Source organism: Sminthopsis crassicaudata, chromosome 3 (assembly GCF_048593235.1).
Source record: "Sminthopsis crassicaudata isolate SCR6 chromosome 3, ASM4859323v1, whole genome shotgun sequence".
In the NCBI taxonomy this organism is placed as follows: domain Eukaryota; kingdom Metazoa; phylum Chordata; class Mammalia; order Dasyuromorphia; family Dasyuridae; genus Sminthopsis; species Sminthopsis crassicaudata.
The window spans coordinates 249796987-249819973 of NC_133619.1; the positions used below are offsets into that span (position 1 = coordinate 249796987).

The window sequence follows — 22987 nt, forward strand, 5'->3', positions numbered from 1 at the left end:
TAAATGCGTTCTTCTCAGATCACAATGCAATAAAAACTACATTCAATAAGAAGTTAGGGGTAAATAGACCAAAAAGTAATTGGAAACTGAATAATTTCATCTTAAAGAATGACTGGGTGAAACAGCAAATTATAGAAACAATTAATAATTTGACCCAAGATAATGACAACGATGAGACATCATACCAAATTTTTGGGGGATGCTGCTAAAGCGGTAACAAGGGGAAATTTTATATCGTTAGAGGCTTATTTGAATAAAATAGAGAAAGAGAAGATTAATGAATTGGGCCTGCAACTTAAAAAGCTAGAAAAAGACCAAATTAAAAAACCCAACCAAAAACTAAACTTGAAATACTAAAATTAAAAGGAGAAATCGATAATATTGAAAGTAAAAAAACTATTGAATTAATAAATAAAACCAAGAGTTGGTTTTATGAAAAAAGCCAATAAAATAGATAAACCTTTGGTAAATCTAATCTGATCAGAAAAAGGAAAGAAGAAAATCAAATTGTTAGTCTTAAAAATGAAAAGGGGGATCTTTCCACCAATGAAGAGGAAATTAGAGAAATGAGTTACTTTGCCCAACTTTATGCCAATAAATTTGATAACTTAAGTGAAATGGATGACTACCTCCAAAAATATAGGCTTTCTAGATTAACAGAGGTGGAGGTAAACTGCTTAAATAGTCCCATTTCAGAAAAAGAAATAGAACAAGCTATTAATCAACTTCCCAGGAAAAAATCCCCAGGACCAGATGGATTTACATATGAATTCTACCAAACATTTAAAGAACAATTAGTCCCAAAGGTATATAAACTATTTGAAAAAATAGGGGATGAAGGAGTCCTACCAAACTCCTTTTATGACACAGACATGGTACTGATATCTAAACTAGGTAGATTGAAAACTGAGAAAGAAAACTATAGACCAATCTCCTTAATGAATATTGATGCTAAAATCTTAAATAAGATATTAGCAAAAAGACTTCAGAAAATCATCCCCAAGATAATACACTATGATCAAGTAGGATTTATAACAGGAATGCAGGGCTGGTTTAATATTAGGAAAACTATTAGTATAATTGACCATATTAATAATCAAATTAATAAAAACCATATGATCATCTCAATAGATGCAGAAAAATCATTTGATAAAATCCAACATCCATTCCTATTAAAAACACTTGAGAGTATAGGAATAAATGGACTATTCCTTAAAATAGTCAGGAGCATATATTTAAGACCGTCAGTAAGCATAATATGTAATGGAAATAAACTGGAATCTTTCCCAGTAAGATCAAGAGTGAAACAAGGTTGTCCACTATCACCATCACTATTCAATATTGTATTAGAAATGCTAGCCTGGGCAATAAGAGTCAAGAAAGAGATTAAAGGAATAAGAGTAGGTAATGAGGAAATCAAACGGTCACTCTTTGCAGCTGATATGATGGTATATTTAGAGAACCCCAGAGATTCTAATAAAAAGTTATTAGAAATAATTCACAACTTTAGCAAAGTTGCTGTATACAAAATAAATCCACATAAATCCTCAGCATTTTTATACATCACCAACAAAATGCAACAGCAAGAGATACAAAGAGAAAGTCCATTCAAAACAAATGTCAAGAGTATAAAATATTTGGGAATCCATCTACCAAAGAAAAGTCAGGAATTATATGAGCAAAATTACAAAACACTTGCCACAAAAATAAAGTCAGATGTAAATAATTGGAAAGACATTCAGTGCTCGTGGATAGGCCGAGCGAATATAATAAAAATGACAATACTCCCCAAACGAATCTATTTATTTAGTGCTATACCAATCAGACTCCCAAGAAACTATTTTAATGACCTAGAAAAAATAACAACAAAATTCATCTGGAAGAATAAAAGGTCGAGAATTTTAAGGGAATTAATGAAAAAAAAGTCAGATGAAGGTGTACCTGATCTAAAGCTATATTATAAAGCAGCAGTCACCAAAACCATTTGATATTGGCTAAGAAATAGACCAGTCAATCAGTGGAACAGGTTAGGTACAAAGGACAAAATAGGGTACAACTATAGCAATCTAGTGTTTGACAAATCCAAAGATACCAACATTTGGGATAAAAATTCATTATTTGAAAAAAACTGTTGGGAAAACTGGAAATTAGTATGGCAGAAATTAGATATGGATCCACACTTAACACCATATACCAAGATAAGATCAAAATGGGTCCATGATTTAAGCATAAAGAATAAGATCATAAATAGATTAGAGGAACAGAAGATAGTCTACCTCTCAGACCTGTGGAGGAGGAAGGAATTTATGACCAGAGGAGAACTAGAGATCATTAATGATCACAAAATAGAAGATTTTGAATACATCAAAATAAAAAGTTTCTATACAAACAAAACTAATGCAAACAAGATTAGAAGGGAATTAACAAATTGGGAAAATATTTTTACAGTTAAAGGTTCTGATAAAGGTCTCATTTCCAAAATATATAGAGAACTGACCCTAATTTATAAGAAATCAAACCATTCTCCAATTGATAAATGGTCAAAGGATATGAACAGACAATTTTCAGATGATGAAATTGAAACTATATCCACTCATATGAAAGAGTGTTCCAAATCACTACTGATCAGAGAAATGCAAATTAAGACAACTCTGAGATACCACTACACACCTGTCAGATTGGCTAAAAGGAACAAATAATGATGAATGTTGGAGGGGTTGTGGGAAAACTAGGATACTAATACATTGTTGGTGGAGTTGTGAAAGAATCCAGCCATTCTGGAGAGCAATTTGGAACTATACCCAAAAAGTTATCAAACTGTGCATACCCTTTGGTCCAGCAGTGCTACTACTGGGCTTATAATCCCAAAGAAATACTAAAGAGCGGAAAGGGACCTGTATGTGCCAAAATGTTTGTGGCAGCTCTTTTCGTAGTGGCTAGAAACTGGAAAATGAATGGATCTCCATCAATTGGAGAATGGTTGGGTAAATTATGGTATATGAATATAATGGAATATTATTGTTCTGTAAGAAATGACCAGCATGATGAATACAGAGAGGTTTGGAGAGACTTACATGAACTGATGCTGAGTGAAATGAGCAGAACCAGAAGATCACTATACACTTCAACAACAATACTGTACAAAGATATATTCTGATGGAAATGGATATCTTCAACATAAAGAAAATCCAACTCACTTCCAGTTGATCAATGATGGACAGAAACAACTAAACTCAGAGAAAGAACACTGGGAATTGAATGTAAACTGTTAACACTACTGTCTTTCTACCCAGGTTACTTATACCTTCGGAAATCTAATTCTTAACATGAAACAAGAAAATTGGATTTACATACATATATTGTATTTAGGTTATAATGTAACACATGTAGTATGTATGGGATTGCCTGTCATTTAGGGGAGGGAGTTGAGGGACGGAGGGGTAAATTTGGAAAAATGAATACAAGGGATAATGTTATAAAAAAATTACTAATGATATGTACTGTGAAAATAATTTTTTTATAATTATAAAATTAATTAAAAAAAAAAAAAAGAAAAGAAAACAGAAAACAACCCCATTCTTGAAACATTTTAAAAGAAAGCATTTTATCTACTGGTTGACTGACATAGCAGATATTTTTAACTACATGAATGAGATAAACTTTTCAATCCAAAGTCAACAAAATCTATCAATTTGGAAGAAAGTAGAGCCTAACATATTTGAAAACTTCCAAACACAGGAGGAGCTCTAACCAGTTCAGGATTGATACACTATTCTGTCTCTTTCTTTGGAAAGAGAAATCTTGGGGGCAGTTAGGTGGCGCAGTGGATAGAGCACCAGACTTGAATTCAGGAGTTCAAATCTGGTCTCAGACACTTCAAACACTTCCTAGATGTGTGACCCTGGGCAAGTGACTTAACCCCAGCCTCAGAAAGGGGGAAAAAAAAAAAGAGAGAGAGAGAAATCTTTTAAATTGATATACTTCAGAAAAATTTTCAAAAATCACTTCTACCTTTTATTAAAATTGAACCAGGGAGTCACAATACTTTTCTTCCTTATGTAAAACTGTATCAAACATGTTGACTAGGTTAGAAATTGTCACCGGTTTTAGGATTTAAAAGTGACTATAATTTAAAAATTGTCTATCCTCAGCTAGTAAAAGCAGCTACAGAAGTTCTAATTCTATTTGCAACAACCTTCATAGAACAGAAATCTCTAATACCTCTAAACATCAAAACAATCAAAATTGATTGATATACACATGATAGTCAATCATACTGATAAGGTACAGCTTCTAGGGGAAATACAGCAATAATTTTAAAGTCCCCTGACTTTAGAGTGCTTCTGTTCTAACAATCTGTCAATGATTTTAAAATCTTCTAACTTTAGAATCAGTGATCCTGAAGTTTCCTCCCCTTTTTCTCCCCTGCTCCCCAAGAGTGCTATTGTCTGTTGGTCAGTGATAACCAAGTTCCTGAGATAATAGTGGATAGACCATCCCTCAAACCTATCTGGAAGCTCTGGTCTAACTATCCTATAAATCTATTTTCTTGCTTTTGGTTCTTTGCTAAATTCTTTTGTAACAACCCACTTCAATTGGCATTAAAATAAACTTTACCCCTTGAATTGTATATGGGTTCAAGACTGCAAATTCTTTTGAGAGACTTCAAGATACTGGTCTACGACCCTCAACCTTTTGGAATACCTTCTGAACTTCAACAATATTAGGCATATAATGTAATAGATCCCTCCTGGATTTACAAATTATTATACATGACAGCAATAAATTAAAAACTACTTCACATTATAACTATCACAAGTTATAACTTATGATTCACAAGGTATCCTTGTGGATAAAGTGGAATTAGATTAGGAATTCTTAAACATTTACTGCTAATAAATTGTAATTTTAGACCTCAATAATCAATTACATATGGCTTGGCAAAGTACAATTTTAAGAAGCTGAGAGCTAGACAATAATAGAGTTAAATAGATATAAACCGTTAATCTGAAGTCATTAAAATATCAGCTTAGAAGAAAATTCCTGGTAGCACCCAAAAATCTGTGCATAGCACAATGCTATTTAATACTTTCCTAGTCCCTTGGATATAAGCAAAAATGGCATTTTGACCAAATTTGCAGAAGATGACAAGTTAACAAAAGGATAATAGGATTAAGATCCAAAAAGATCCAACAGGCTATACAAGTTGAGATGAATCTAAAATGGTGTAATTTAAATACGAATACATAAAGTTATCTGGATTCAAAACAGCACTTTTAAAAAAACAAGATGAGAAAAATATGACTAAGCAATAATTTGTCTGGAAAAAGATCCAAAAGTTTTAGTAGAATGAAAGTTCATTATGTGTAATATAAGAGTCAGAACAAACAAGATATTCTCAGGCTACATTAAGAAATGCATGACTGTTCCTAACATCCTGTTCAGCTCTAGGCAGCATATTTTAAATAAAGTCAGGTAAATTGGAGAGCTTGCACAGAAAGGGGCTCAGGGTTAAAAAAAAAAAAAGACTCAAGGCCATAACAATCAAATGAACTGGATATATTTACATTAGAGGAGGTGGGAAGATGGAAAATATACTATAGTAGATGATTTCCAAGTTAAATTTGAAAGACAATTATATGGCAAAGTAGGATTAGATTTACTCCATTTGACAGAAATAGGAACGATGGATAGAAAATGAACAGACTATCTTGGAAGGCAGTTGGTTCTCATCCATTCTAAGTTTTCAAATAAAGATATTATTGGTATTCATTTAATAAATGCTATTTATTAGGTATTATTCAACTATGAATTAGACTAAGGAGGCTTCTGAGATTGCTTCTAATTCTAAATATGGCTAAAATCATTACATTATGTAACTACCACAAACTACTTTTACTCAACAAATATTTTTACTTTTCTTCAAAACTCTAACACTGATGAACATAAACAAAAATCAGATAAGATCAAAAGACTTTTTCAGGAAATTATTATCCTACTTCTCTACCTATTTTAGAAGGTACTATATTCGATTAAGAGCTTTTGTACCTTACTCCTCAACTTACATATTTTGACATTTGTATTTAGGTAGTATCTAATGATTTCCAGAAGCAATTATGTGGTCATTATCTCATCATTTGAAAAAAAAAATGATATTCATACATAAGCAATATCCAATCATTTCAAATGACATTTATATGGTCTTTAAGAGAGAACTAGAAAAGCTAGATTTTTGCTGGGGGTTTTTCCCCCTCTATAACGGACATAATGTCTCTGATACATAACTACTAGCCATTAGCCCAAATAGTTATAATTTCAATTAAAGTGCAAAAATTCACAATAACAATATTATTGACATTATGCATCCCTCCAGACTACTAGAACATGATTCTTTGTCCATGCAGTTGTACCCTAAGTGATGAGGTCCTAAATAACTGTGTGGTTGGCAGAGTATTGATGGAATTGCTTCCTATGGCAGGCAGAGGAGGATACTTGATATGAATCACTTCAGCCTCATAGTCCCCCAACAAGGAGATGGTGAGCAGCCCCACCTTGCTATGTCTAGTCAGAAATCTAAGCTATGTCAAACCGTTGTGGTTGTTTCCCCATTAAATCTGTCCATGGCTCAGGCCATTTTTGCTGAGCACCCTTTTGGGTCAGTCTATGAAGCCACTCTGCCTAATGCTGTCTTTCCCCTCCCTCATGTCACTGGGCATCTCTCTTCCCCTACTATGCTTCTATTTTCTCCTTCTTATAGCTAACTATTTTAGGGTATAAAAATACCTCTATAGATTTAGCCTGTCAGCTAAGGGCATATTCCAACATCATGGAGTGCTCCTTTTCTCCTGGTTAATTTTGAATTCCACTAGGAAATTTGTTCTTCCCATTGTTAAAACCTCTTTTCTTTCTAACTATATACTCTCCCAAATCTATTTCACATTTGACATTCCTAGTGTCTACTGTATTTCTTCTCCTAAATAAATCTAGCTTTTGCCAAAGAGAATGGCCATGGTGAATTCTTCATGTGACCAAGCCCCAACATTTAGTGTCTACAATCTCATCATTCGGTGCTAAATCCCAACACATAATTTTCTTGAAACCAGAAATCGCTCTCCTAACCCACATCACTAAAGACCAGCAAGGCTTTTCTATTAGCTCTATAGCTGAACTTCCCATATATATTACCTTCCCATTGGAATGTGAACTCCTTGAGAACTGGTACTGTTTTGCTTTTTTTTTCTAGTTGTATCCCCAACATTTTACATGGCACTTAACATAGAGAATGCTCCAAAATAGCTACAAACAATACTTCAAATTAAAATACAGTTGGGAGACAATCCAATTAGAATTCCTAAGAGACACAAAGCAAGAGGCAAAAAAAAATTTTCAAAGGTTATAATGTTTAATAAATGTAATGGGTTCAATAGTGGAAAGTATTGGAAATGAAATGAGAACTATAAAAGAACAACTGGAAGGAGAATTAACAACTTGTCACAAGAGACAAAAAACTTTCCCTAGGCAACAAATTTCTGAAAACTACAATGAACAAAACATATAATAATGACTCCATAAGACAACAATGTTTACAATAAAATCAAAAGACTGGGGGGGAAAAAAGGGAGAAAATATAAAATATCTTATTAGCAGTAACAATTGAACAGGTAACAAAAAGAGGATTAGAAAAATTGAAATTTGGTATATTATGTGAACACCACACAAAGCCCTGGCATCATATTTCAAGAAATCTTCCAAGAAAACTGCTTATATCTTTTAGAACCACAGAGCAAAGTGGAAATAGAGACAATCCACTTATTACCTGCTGAAAGAAACCCCAAAATGAAAACTTCCAGGAGCATCACAACCAAAATGTAGAGCTTCCCTATTAAAACAGTAACAACAACAACAACAACTGCAAACATCCAGAAAGAATGAACTTAAGCATCAGGGAGTCACAGTCAGGATCACAAGTGATTTGGCTGCCATCTCTACAAAGGAGCAGATAGTTTAAAATATGATATTCCAAAATGCAAAGGATATATATGTGTGTGTGTATATATATACTTATTTATAACTTATCCTGTATGGGGACAAAAAAGTGAATTTTTAGTGATAGAGATTATTTTCCAAAAATGTCTGTTGAAAAGACCTGAGCTAGTACAAATAATTAAATTCTAATTCCCAAGTGACACATGAAAAGGTTAACAAAAATGAACCCTGGAAAGGCCTAAACAAAGAAATGGTGTTAAATTATAATATAGGAAAATGATAAATGTGTCTCTTCTGACGTCTTTTATCATAGGGTTCATACAGTCCAAAAAGACACAAGGCTTGGAGTTATTCTATTTTTAATTTATCTTAAAAGAAAAGTGGAAAAGAAAATATAATTAAGGGAAATTATGAGCAACATTTAATTTCATTGCAAATACTATGCAAAAAAAAGCAAAATAAATTGGGGAAGGAGTAAAATCTAGCGTTTAATTTAAACCCCATGTTTGGTTAGCTTCAGATTGAGAGTCAAACAGTCAAATACTTCCCACAAAAAAAAGTATTTTACTAGTAACAAGAGCGCTGCAGATGGAACCTCACTCTTTAACAATAGTACAATTCAAATTCAAAATATTTTGTTGTCAATACAGAGTTATTTATGTCATTATTTGCTTCTCCCTTACTACCCATTTCAGCAATTTGTATTATTTAAGGTAATCTGAATTAATCTGAACTTGGGTTTAAAATGCAGTTCCACTAATAGTTAGCTGTGAGACTACGTATAAGTCATTAAATTTGAGTCTCCATTTTCTCATCTACAGAATGCTTGTATACTTTATAATCTTAACCACAAAATTGTCACCTGTAACACACTTTGAGTAATTTATCTAATATTCAATTTTGTGCAGGGTCATGCTGAAATAATTACAAACTGGTTGTTCCTCTATATGGAAAAACAAAAATATGAACAAATAAAGCTCAAGTATACATGAACCATGTAGCTACATCACTCCAAAGTACTAGAAGAAACATGGCATAAGTTAATTATTATTTATTTTACAATATTCTGAATATAAACAACCAGTTCCTTGAAAAGAAAAAAAAAATTGCACCATATAATTTGATTTCAAAAAAGTGTGTTGTTTTTTTTTCCCCAAAAAATTACTGACAGCTAGGTGGCACAATAGATAGGACTCAGGAAGACCTAATTTCATATCCAGCCTTACCTAAATTCAGTTGGCTGAATGACCCTGGGCAAGTCATTAATCCCATTTGCCATAATTCCTCATGTGTAAAATGGGGATAACAATATCACCTATCTTACAAAAGATAAAATGAGACAATAATTGTTAAGTGCTGAGCACAGCACCTGACCCATATTTGGTGCTTTACATTTTTCTTCCTCCCGGTTTGGGTTTTTAGTAGCAAAAACAAATTCAAAGACTTTAAAACCTTATTCCTCATGTTCAGTCAATACTTATGCCATAAGAGAGAAGGACTTATGCTGGATTTTTTTTTTTAATAATTACTATAGATGAGATAGGAAGAATAACTGAATCTGTTATTTCACTGGTATAAAGAACTACCTAATGAAGAAACTCTCCTAATATAAGTAGGCAACTTCTTTAAATAGCTAAAGATATGCCTAGGGCTTTAAGAAGTTAATTGAATTGCCTAGGATTGGGACTTAAATTCAGACCTTCTGGGTTCCTAGACCGGTTCTATACTTTGTGCAAAGCTGTCCTTTAAAACACACGACCAAGTATTAATAAGAATTACATACTGTTATATGGAAATTAAGAATTATTTTGGTTTTGTTTTTATACTCCAGTATACTTAACTGATACTTAAATACTTCTTGATTCCAAGACTAACATATGTATTCCAAAATGAGAAAAATCTATTAAATGTATAGCAACTCAAACTGAGGATCAGTGATGGTCAGTGATTAGAAAGGAAAAAGCCCTGGACTGAAGAAGAAAGTAAAGCTCAAGTGGGGTGCCCTTTGGTTATCAAACAGAATTATGTAACCAAAGGCAACTCCAAGTATCCCTGCTCCACATCCATTGATAATATCATTTTACCTGTTGCCTCAAGATCAGATACTAAAGTAAAGATTTTCTATAGGAGAGTTAATGGTAGATTATTAAAGCAACAGATATGAAACCATGTTTCAAAAGCCTTAAATGCCAAGCTAAAGGACACAGATTTTACTCTCTAGATAAGACTAAAGATTTTTTTTTATTAATGGAAAGATACTCAAAAATATAACATTTTAGAAAGATTACTATTAGCATCAATAGCCCAAATTTGCAACAATCAAAAAAAGCACTTATTAAGCACCTATCTACCCTCAAGGAGCTTACATTTCAAAGAGGTAGGCAATATAAACAACAAATCATAAACCAGTACTTTACAAATATGGAGTAGATGGAATATGGTCTTAGAGGGAAGGCACTCAAGGGAGAAGGGGGAATTAGCCATTTGTAATAGGAAGGCTCTATACTAGATGCTTTCAGAGGTCTCTTTCCAGTCCCAACCCATTAAAAAATGCCACACAGCATGAACGGATGCTATTTTAAAGATTTTTTTTCCTTTTTCAAAGCTCCTTCATTTTTTATCATTTTACTCTCACAGTTCACGAAGAGGGCAAGGCAAATATTATCAACACTAGCTGACTTCAAGAAATTAGATTAGGGAACAATGCTCTTTGAATTATTTGAAGATAACTCAGGATATCACAATGCCAAAGTTGGAAACCACAGCCCTAAAAAGTGCAATGAAGTCTCCCAGCGTACATAAGAGAGAAGGAAAAAGGTTATTGTTTGATCATAGAATTACAGCTGGAAAGGATCGAAGATTTCTTCTAGTATGTGATCAAGGAAATGAGTTTTTCTCAAAGTAGTTTACACAAATACTGTAATACTTCATTAAAAGGGTTCAGGAATGCGCCTATTTGAGTTACTATTTGCATCTGCAAGAAATTTCTCCCACAGGGAAGAAAAGATTAAAAATAGGCATTATAGAGAGACACAACAGGAAAAGCACTGAAGAGGAAGAAGGCTCTGGTCAGTAGAGAAAATATCAATATTTATTTGAAGAATTGTGATGACGTTAAATGTATGGGCTCAATTCAATCAAACAACAGATCCTTATGAAGTACTTACTACGGGTCAGGAAGGAATTCACATTCTAATGGAGAAGCAAGCACAGGTATAAGTATATACAGGACAACTATTAAAAAATTTAGTTTAAAAACTAATGAGGAACTGAGCTACGGTGATATCTATGCTAGCAAAGAATCGGATGTATGACTTGTGGGATACAATAGGCACAGTCTTGCAACTGATTGGTTATGTAAAGGCATTTGAGAATAAGGAGTTGAGAATAACAAGGACACATTTCTTTCCTAGCACCATCTGTGGTAGGATGAGGTATTAAAAGAAAAGATTCTCCATTTCTAGGCATACAGGGTCTGCAAGAATTGAATGGTCTATGTAAGGGCATGAAAAGGGTTTGCATTTTCGTAAGCAACGAGAGAAAAAAATCATTTGAATGAGCCACCTAACATATAAAGGGGGCAGATGGAAGAAATTTCTAGTAGGAGTTTTCAGAAAACCAATCTCGTGGTTCTTGGGGCAAGGAGGTATAAGATATCCAGCCGAGGTTAATGAAGGGGAGTAGAATTTGCAGTGACATGCATACATACAAGTAAGGCAGCCGAGAACGCCAGGTTTATAATTCTGAATGCAGGCTCCGTTATAGGAAAGAGATGGCAGTTTTGTCAAGGGGGAAGGTTAAACGCGGTGAGCCTATGCAAGGGGTGGGGGGGTTGCTTTGGGAGAGGATGGTTAACAAGACAGTGAAAAGGAGAGAGTGGGGAAAGGAGCGGGAGCCGTCCTGTTGTCAGTGGTGTGGGAGAAAACAGGCCACACAGGGTCTCCAGTGATGGGTTTGGAGGATGGGACAGCCCCTAACCCCGAACTGGTCTATTTCAGGGCAAAGCAGGTGAGGATAGGCAAAGGAATGGAGTGCAAAGGGAGCCCGCGTCCACCCCGCCCCGGCGGGGATGAGGAAGAACCGAGGCGGTGGGGGAAGGGGGAGGTCACACGTTACATAACCCGGCAGCTGCCTGCGTGTGCGGGCCGGGGGGAGGGGGAGGTGCAGAAAAGCCACCGCCTCCTCGGCTCCCCCCCTCCCTCCAGGACCGGAGGAGGAGCTGAGACCGGGGGAGAACCCCGGGCCCCTCCCCCACCCACCCAAGCTCTAGATCGGCGGCTCCGGGAATAGCCCGACTCCCTCCCCTCCCCCACGGCATGGCCCCGGCCGACATCACTGATTAGGTCCCTCGAGGGTCGGTAGGGAGGGGGAGGCTAATCGGCGCCACGGCCCCGGGGAATCTAACCCAACCCAACCCCGGTCCTCAGCCCCTCCTCCCGGCCGATGGCTCCGGTGAGGGGAAGGGGGGGGGGTGTCTCTCACCTTTCGTTTTGCCCCAGACCACCATGCCCGGTCACAGCGGCCGCCTCCTCCCTCACTGGCTCCGTCTCCTCGGCTGCCGCCACCTCTGCTAGGTCCCCTCGGCCCGGGCCGGGATGGGAAGGGGAGGGGAGGGAAGGGAGGAGGAAAAGGAGGAGAAGGGGAGGGAGGTTGGGGGGCGGGGTGGGAAGAGTCACATCGCTCGCGCCGCGTTTTCCATCCCAGGCGGGCCTCGGCTGGCTCGCGCGCTCCCTGCCTGTCTTGATCTCCGGGCTCCTCCTCTGGCGGCGCGCGGCTCCAAGCGTGACCCACTCCCACAGCTACACTATTGCCTACACATATACACACGCACACCCACGCGCACACGTCTCGCACCCCTTCCCAGGGCGACCCCTAACGACGGGAGCCGCGCGCGGAACGAAGAAACACCCCTGCCCCTTCTGTTGTGTCCCTCCTCCTGCTCCCCTCCCTGTCTCCCACACACACACTCTCTCTCTCTCCCTAGTAGCTGCAGCCGCCGCCGACCGGAGGTGGCTTTTCCCTCCGTGGGCACGTGACCGTCTAGCTCGCAGAGAAGGCGGAGGGAGAGACGGGGGGGAGGGGGGAATGAAAGAAGGAGTGGGGAGAGAAGGGAGGGGAACGCTGCGTCCCCGCCTTCGCCGCCGAAACGGCAGTTCCGGCAACCAATGGCTGGGACGCGGCTGCGCATAGGCCCCACCCACTGGCGCGAACCCCCGCCGCAACTCCTAGCTACTATCCTGGGCTGCGGGGCTCCTGTTGCAGGGCCTTAACCCGCCTTGCTCTCTGCGCTAGCAAAAAAAAAAAAAATCTGTTTGCGTCGGGCCCGCAGAGGGGCTTGCTGGGGGAAGAGGCGGGGAAGGAAGGTCTCTGCAGTGCAGTCAAGGCCCGAGCTATTCGTGCCTCCCAATACCTCCCCACCTCCAACTCGGGCTGCGACTATTCTGCATTGCATCCTACGTATGCGTGCCCCCAGGGAAGAATCGCTACCCCCGCCCTGCCTCCTCCTCCCCTTCCACACCCCACCTCCATCCCCTTCCTGGGACTTCCAGGGCAAAACCGACCTACGTCTTTGTGAGCCGCCCCAGCAGCTGCTGCTGGAGGAGACAAGCATTATAGGGAGAGAGTCCAGAGCACTGCACTCACGTGAAATCAGTCTGGTCACATCTCCTTCAGTGCTGCATTGCGGGGATCGCCCACGCGACCCACGGCTTCCCTGCACTACCGAGCCGGCCCTCGGCGAGGCTCCCCAGCCGCGGTGCTGCCCCGCCACTAATGCAAAGCGCGGCCGGCTCCTACTTCTTGGGGAGCTAGAAGCCCGGGGACAGCCCGCGTTAAAACTGTAACCGTCTAAAACAATACGTGTGTGAGCCCAAAGGTAGAACCGGGCAAGGGACCGGAAAATATCTTCCCACCAATAACATCAACGCCCAGATTGTTGTCCCACAACTCTTGGAATGGTAACCTTCCTAAACTTATAGAGGGTGTTCCTAAATCCTTTTCCACACACATGTGTATATCCCTACATACTTGTGTATGCGCCATACATACAGATATAGACGTGCATATACATTACGCATCCCATTTCTTAGAGCTAGATGTTTATACACACGTGCATATCTGTAGATAGCTTTATTCGCTACTACATATCATTATGTTTCATGTGTGCAGCGTACTGCCCAATAGATAGCATATGGAATGCATTATGTGTATAACATGTATAGCATGTGTATGTATAGCATGTTTGACATCCCCCAAATGCAACTGATTTACAGTGACATCTAGTGGAGAAAGGGACTCACGTTAACTCAAATATCTCCAATACCATGGTAACGATGGAGCTGGGGAAGCAGCATCCGTACCGAGTAAAAGCAGATGAAGCTTTGCCACTAGATCCGAGTGAAAACCCTATCACGAGAGCTACTCCTGGCTCCAGTCAGTGCCTACGGCCCTTGAAATGCTAGCTCTGTTATTACCTCTGAGGCCTAATATTTCTACACTCGCTCCTAAGCCATCCTGCTCAAGGGCAGTGATGAGGAAAAATCTTTTCCCGGAAATTTTGTTTAAAAAAAGAAACATTAAACCACTAATATGACATATGGAGAAGAAGGCTTAAGCAAATCCTTTCTCTTTCTCACAAATAGCCTGGAAGTCTTTTGAGGACATTTAGATTTCTTGTTTGTTGCTTTGTAAATTAAGAATTGGATCAAGACAACTTTCTTAAAGGAAATAGGCATGAAAGGCAAAATAATTAAAATCTCTGACAGTGTCCCTTTTTGTAGCACTTTGTTTTACCATGTTTTACATCATAAATGCACTTCAGTGTCAGCATTCTTTTTTGCAAAAATGGCAAATTCAGGTCACATGTTTTTTGGAGATGTCATAAATTAAAACAAATGGTTTAATTGTGACAGGCTAGCAACTAGATAGAGGGCAACTCAAGGAAATCGTCTGCTACGAGATTCCTTGGAGAAAAAGCAGCAGTTCTCATGGTTATTCTGGGTTTTTTCCTGTGTATCCCTAAATGACAATAATTTCCATAAACAGGGAATAGCAAAAACACTTAAAATTGTATAATAATTTTATACAACTATATAAGAAATGTATTGTGTTTCAAATATCTTTTTTCTCTCTCCTATGTTCTAGTCAAAGATTTTCCCTGTTTTTTTTTTTCAAGGAGGAAAAACTAAAGTATTATGCTAACAAATCTTAACAAATCTATAAATCTTATAGATATATAATATGCTTTTTATCTTTATAGCAAACTTATACAAACTTTATAACTACTTGCCCTTGGCTAGTAAGAAAAATAATTTTATGCCAATTTACTATTTGACTGCTCTCTATGGCTAAAGAGGAAAACAATGAGAGACAGAAGGACTGATAAAGAAGGTGAAATATAATGAGAAAAAGCAGACATTCAGAGAGAATATTATATCTAAGTTCCTAGAGTGTCTAGCCTAAACAAAAAGCTTTTTGTTTATTCTTCCAATTTTGAATTTTATGGGTTTTTTTAAAAGATGATCTTCACACTCCTAACAACTTTTTATTTCATCTTTACCAAGTTATCCACTTTCCTTTTTTCATAACTCTTTTTACTACCCCAGGGTTCCAGAGACTTTTACTTTCCTCAGATTTTTAATCTGTGTGGGTTTTCCTTTTTAATAATCCACATCAAATAGTATAAGAAAAATAAAAACATGAAGTATGAAATATGTCTGATATCAGTGTTAAAACCATGTGTAAAAAGTTCATATGAACACATGCAATATTTTATCAGAAACTGGGACCACATTCAAATCTAAAGTGGTAAATAAGGAAGATAAACTATAATGAATTAAGGCACAAAGGTTAAGTGCCTGGTCAGTGTCACTGGATTGAGTATAATTCTAATCTGGTCATTGATGAACACAGGATCAGGCACCATGGATTGTTGAATTTTTAATCTAGAATTTATATTCCCTTTTAATGTTCTTGGATAGAAATAACTTCTCAAATTTCTAGTCAATGAAATTGTTGTTTAGTTATTTCTGACTCTTTATGTCCCCATTTTGCTGTTTCTTGGCAAAATTACTGGAATGGTTTCCCATTTCCTTCTTGAGCTCATTTTACAGATGAGGAAGTAGAAGTAAATAGGATTAAATGACTTGTACAGGGCCACTCAGCTAGTAAATGGCTGAGGCCAGATTTGAGTTCCAGCCTTCCTAACTCTATAATCAGTGTGCCATCTAGCTGCCTCAGCTAACTACCCAATAAAATCAAGATAGTGAAATTCCACTTTAGATGGCACTTCCAAGACTTTATATTTCAAAGGACTTTGAGGAAAAAAGGAAAGAATTACCTCTGTAAAGATGTGTTATTTCTTATTAAATAGTATTAACACATAAAATTATACAAATAATATCTCAGTGATATCATAGGGAAAATAAGAGTTGATTATTATCCTATAACATGAGTTCATTTATACAACATGGTTTATGTTTTAAGATTACCATGTCCAAACCATAGATTTTAATATGTATATAGTATGTTCATATGTGTATATTTACATATATACACACATTTCTGCATATAAAATAGGATTTATCTACTTAGTCCCTGGATTTAAAAATGTAAAAAGGAAAGAAGAAAAAAATTTCCATTAGGAGCAAATTAATTACCTGAAGATTGAGATGAGAGGAGAATCATAAATTTAGAGCTAGCAAGGAGGTAGAAGTCATCAATCCAACTCTTTCATTTTATTATAGAGGAAATCCAGGCTAAGAGACTCAGTGACTTGTCCAAGGTGACCCAGGAAATAAGCAGTGCTTCTGAGATTTGAATCTGAGTATACATATATTCTTTCTAAACATTATAGCATTTTATATATATTCAATTTATTGTTTTGAGGATAACAACTGAAAAATTGGCTGAAAACTTCAATTAAAATACTAGCTCAGTCCTATATCAACACTTTGGATGAAACATCATTTCCTCAATAGTCAATTTTCTGTAGTTAGTTAAATCCTCCTTTTGCAATATTCATGAACTCAAACCATGCTGACCATACAAGAATTCGGGGGACAGGCTAAGCAAGTCAGTCTTTTGGCTCTATAAATTTTTTTTGAAAGAGTTGAACATGGTTAAATTCCTCAAGGCCAGACAAATTTCCATGACATTGAACTATGGTGGGGCTTCATAAAAAAGATGATTTCTGATGATAGAGCTTCTGGGAATTTGGGGTTTTCCTGAAGACAGTTTGAGGAAGTATTTACATAGGAATAGCTCAATGAAACAGCCATTATTTCTTATCAAATAATTTCTGTGAAATCATGTGAAAGAAGGATTAGACTTGTTCTGTTTGGTAGAACTAAAACTAATAGGCTGTAAGAAGGAAGATTTCAGTATAATATGAAGAAAAAAATCCTAATAATTAAGGTTTTCCAGAAAGCTAAAGGAGGTCTCCCATAATTAGAAGTTTTCAGGAAATAGCAACAATAACAACAATAAAATACAATTTCAACAATAAAAACAAACAAAACAAAACAAAAAACACTTGATAGGAATGTTAGGAAGGAGATTCATGTCTGAGATCTAAGTTGGACAAGATAACTTGTGAAGTTCCTTCCAACCCTGAGATTCTATGATTTCATGAACTTCTGTAAACCAATAGTAAAGTACTAGATGGCTTTGTTATTTCTCAAAGAAAGGCATAGAAAATGAGATATTGGCTGGCATGAGAAGAAAGAAAATCTAGAATCCTTAAAACAAAGGTAAACCAAAAAACAAATATGTTCCTCTTAGTTCAAATAATTTATATATATATATATGTGTGTGTGTGTGTGTGTGTGTGTGTGTGTGTGTGTGTATTAATATGATATTGTGGTATTTAGAATACTATTTGGTATGCCATGGGGACGTGAGTATTGGCTTGAAGTCAGGACAACTTCTGTTAAAATTCAGTCCCTGACATTTACTATCAGTGTGACCAAGATCATTTACTTTATCTATAAAATGAGGGGTTTTTGATACCTGTGTTGCCCATCACACAAGGTTAAGTATCAAGTGAAATTATATATTCATATATGTATATATATAATTGTGTAAATACCATGTAAATATTGATAATTATTATTGCCATCATTATTATAATGTTCATAAGTAGCTGCTAAAGTATAGTTTCAGATGGTATAAGGTGTCTATTAGCAGGGAATATTTTTTTGAAGATTTAAAAATATATTCTTATTATTATTATTACCTTGTTGAAATTAACATACATTTTAATATAAACTACAAATAATAAAGTGAATGAATTCATATTAAATTTTTATTTTTGTTTTCTTTGTTCATGAATATAGAAAATAAATGAATGTACATAGACATACACACACACACACACACACACACACACACACACACACACACACACACACACATATATATACAATATCGATAAATGTAAAAACTGAGGCCAAAAGGAGGCCTTTTTCATTGCTCAGAAAGTGCTATTTTATTAGTTTACACTGTGAAGAATTTATTTTTTTTAATTATAGCTTTTTATTTACAAGATATGTGTGTGGGCAATTTTTCAGCATTGACAGCTGCAAAACCTTTTGTTCCAATTTTTCCTCTCCTTCTCCCCACCCGCTCTCCAAGATGTCAGGTTGACCAATACATGCTAAATATGTTAAAGTATAAGTTAAATACAATATATGTATATATGTCCAAACAGTTGTTTTGCTGTACAAAAAGAATCGGACTTTGAAATAGTGTACAATTAGCCTGTGAAGGAAATAAAAAATGCAGGTGGACAAAAATAGAGGGATTGGGAATTCTATGTAGTGGTTCATAATCAACTCTCAGAGTTCTTTCGCTGGGTGTAGCTGGTTCAGTTCATTACTGCTCTATTGGAACTGATTTGATTCATCTCATTGTTGAAGATGTCCACGTCCAGCAGAATTGATCATCATATAGTATTGTTGTTGAAATATACAACGATTTCCTGGTCCTACTCATTTCACTCAGCATCAGTTCATATAAGTCTCTCCAGGCCTTTCTGAAATTATCTTGCTGATCATGTCTTACAGAACAATAATATACCATAACATTCATATACCATAATTTACTCAGCCATTCTCCAATTGATGGGCATCCACATAGTTTCCAGTTTCTGGCCACCACAAAGAGGGCTGCCACAAACATTCTTGCACATACAGGTCCCTTTCCCTTAGCAGGGAATATTTTCAAAGTGAAATATCAGATCAATGATAGAGATAAAAATAAAACCTGGAAATCGTCTCTCCTCACTATAACATTAGCAACTTTAAAGATATGGAATTAGAAATAAAGCTGGAATAACAAATATGGAAATATGTTCAGAAGAATTGCACATGTTTAACCTATATTTGAATTGTTAGCTGTTTAGGGGAGTCGGGAAGGGGAGACAAAGGAGAAAAAAGGTTTTGCTAAGGTGAGTATTGAAAACTATCTCTGCATGTATTTTTTTTTAAAGAAATAAAACTGGAATATAGTTTAGGAAATTATTGGATGACCTTTTGGAGGGAGTTTCAATACAAATGAAGGGGGAGAAATATTAAAATATAAATTCCAACAATAATGAATTATAATGATGGTAGTCAAAAATACAAAATGCACCTAAAATACTGAGAGAGCTACTATATAATGTCATAGGGAGAGCCATGAAGTCTGGGAGACCCGGAGACTTAGTTTTGATTCTTGTGACTAAGGTCACAAGAATCTTAGTCAATTCAAGTTAACTGAATTCAGATTAGTCATGGAATATCTCAGTTTCTGAAGAATCAATTTAAGTCCCTTGAGGGGCAATGAAGAGGAGCATGATGAACTTGGATTTAATTCAGTTTAATTGATAAATATGTATAAAGATCTGCTATGTATCTGCTAGGAACTGGGAAATGAGGAATAAATTAAAACAGCAAAATAAAACAAGGACATCTCTGCTTTTAAGGAGTTTACACTTTCCTGGGAGGACTCTATGTGGACACAATTGAGTAAACACTAAGAAATATAAGAGACAGAGTGCTGAGAACTTGAGGGCATCAGATCTCATGTAGGAGGTAGGACTGGAGCTATGTTTGGAAGGAAGATCAGGAAGGGGTGGATAGCAGAAATACGTACCCAAACCAGCCACACCAAAAACAGATATCATCAAATGGAAAGGGAAGTAGTCTGATCATGTAGTAAGGTGGAGAAATAAAGGACAGATCATTCTTATGCTCCACTGCTCCCTGCATATTATCAAGAAAGCTAGAAGAAAGCTCCTAGAACCTTGGATGATCTCCAGTAGAAACTTAAGGGAAGACGTGGACAAGCCAGAGTGAGAAAGCATAGATGAGTTCAAGCTTCACTATGGGAGGAAATATTCATATGAAAACTACAAATCCAATAAAATAGTGAAAAATAAAAATCAGTTAGAATGGGGAGCAGGATAGTAGAGTAGAACAAATGATAGATTGGAAATGACAAAACATAAGTTTAAATCCTGCTTCTGATACATACATATATGATTTTTCACAAGTCTCTTAATATTTTGGGCTCCAGCTTCCTCATAGGTGAATTACTGTTCTTTTAAGGTTCTGCTCTTTGACATGGAACAGTTTTCTTAAAAGTTCTAACAGAGATGGTTCCTCCAAGAGAGATCTGAATCACATTTGGCTTCTTTAAAAAAAATTTTTTCATTTGAATGTAATGAGATATAGTACACTGGAAAGATATGGACATCAGAATTGTCGTCCTATTATTCCTATTCCAGTTTAAAATATATTAATTTATCTGCTATAGAAAGCAGGTGAGAATTTTGTAACTAATAATAAGCTAAGGGAGGATTGTTTTCTAAAAGGATCTAGAGTAGGAACCCTGAGAGATAAGAAGAGAAAGTTAAATGAGAGATTTCAGAATTATATCATCTAAGTTTGAAGCTAGAAGAGATAGATACAAAAATTGTTGTTGAAGAATAACTCCAGGGGGACCAAAAAATAGCTTAGAAACAGAATCAGAGAAGTCACCAACAGAACGGCTAGTTTAGCTGAGACATTATGTCTAGTGAAACAAAGGATAGATGAACTAAGCTTAGCTATGGAAGTATTTATCACAGAAGAGATATTTCTCAGGGAATTTTAATGGATAGTTTCTGAGAAAGACAGATAACAACATTTGTAATTCTAGAGCTGTAAAAATGTATTTTCCTCATTCATATTACCTCCTTGGCAGGTTTCTGTAAGAGTGTGACTATTTGTCCCCAAGGATACTGAGTTCTGGTGAGATACTGGCAGGAAAATATAATACAAGTTTATGAGTGGATTATAATAGATCATTATTACTGCATTTGCCTTAATATATGAGGGCTTATGATATTATTTATTTTGCCTTATTGCTAAATAGCTATGTTTAAGATCGAAGAGTGTCATCATTGAGTGGCTGGTTTATGAAAATGAAAATGAATCAATGGGGGCTACAAAGTGGAAAGTAGAAAAAATGTACCCCACAATAGGACCATGAGAGAATCTTCTGAGAATCTAGACCTGCTGGTCTGAAGGCAAGCTGCATTGAATAAGCCAGCTCAGAGAACAAACATCTACACTTTCTATGAGAAATATCAAATATTGTGTCGTGGTGGCCATCCCACATTCTAGTTGCATATAAAATGAAGGTTTGAACTAATCTCTTTCCAGCTGTAAATCTATGATCCTATAATCTACTAGAAGCAATGGCTGGTTGTTTCAAATACATTCATGTAAAGTAAGAATGAAATTAATTTAGTAAAAATTCAGAGAGCCAAATGAGACATAGAGAGGTATACATGAGGGAAGAAAGACAAAGAGCAAAGAGACATTGTTTTGATTTTTAAAGGTATGTGAAGAGTGGAATGGGAATAAGGGAATTATGAAAGACAAGCAGAATTAATCACTGCATAAATTTAATCAGCAAAAGATTTTTTTTAAATCAAAAGGCTCAATACTATAAGCAGCTTCCATAATCACAGACTACAAACATACATTACAAGAGATAAAATATTTAGTCCCTTAAGAAAAAAAGATATGGAGAATACAGTCTATATGAGAAATGACCAGGTTTTAAAATGGCAGTTTCATCACTCATAAAGGAAAAAAGAAAAGACTTACCTGATGGATACTTTTGATCACTAGGGAAAACAGAGGATGTTCAAGAGACTGAATTAAAATGAAAGAGTAGTAGAAATGATTATAAATGCATAAATGCACCTTAGTTGCCTGCAGCACCAGAAAGCCTCAGAGATAATATTCTGGGATGAGTGTTTAGCAAATAACCAATGCTATAAATGAACCTTATATAAAATTATCCTTTGTGTAAAACAGTGACAATGTGAATAAAAATTCCAATAAGTAAAAAAGTGCATCTGCATAAAAGAGGGAAAAGGATCCACATGTGCAAAAATGTTTGTAGCCATTCTTTTTGTGGTGGCAAAGAATTGGAAAATGAGTGAATGCTCATCAATTGAAGAATGGCCAAATAAATTATGGCATATGAAAATAATGGAATATTATTTTTCTACAAGAAATGATAAAAGGCAGTTTTTGAAAAAGTCTGAAAAGATTTACATGAATTGATGCTGATTGAAGCAAGCAAAACCTGTAAAACATTGTGCACAGCAACAGCAAGATTGTGTGGCTCTTCTCAGCAATTCAATGATCTAAGGCAATTCCAATAAATTTTGGCTGGAAAATGCCATCTGCATTGAAAGAGAAAGAACTGTTTTTACCTTTTTTTTTCCCTTCTGTTTTTTTTCTTTTTTATGGTTCTTCCTTTTTATTTTGAGTTTTCTCTCCCAGCATACTCATTTGGAAACATGTAAAAAATGAATGTACATTTTAAAATAAAATTTTAAAAAAGTATATCTGGAAAAAATAATACTGAAATATCAACTAATATACTCTAAGCTCAGGAAAATCTGTTGTGAGATAACACCCACCTCTTCTTCATTCCTATTGCTACTAGCTTGTACGAATGC

At 36.2% G+C, this 22987-nt stretch overlaps 1 protein-coding gene across 2 annotated transcripts in view; it reads right to left on the bottom strand.

The window, feature by feature from the left end:
• The window catches only part of REV1 (REV1 DNA directed polymerase), a 100710-nt gene extending 87666 nt beyond the window's left edge, over positions 1-13044 (bottom strand). For both annotated transcript variants that reach the window (XM_074300392.1, XM_074300391.1), the window contains exon 1: positions 12469-13044. The gene's annotated coding sequence lies outside the window, so the exon portion shown is untranslated. The remainder of the gene's footprint in view (positions 1-12468) is intronic.
• Between the last annotated feature and the right edge of the window lie 9943 nt (positions 13045-22987).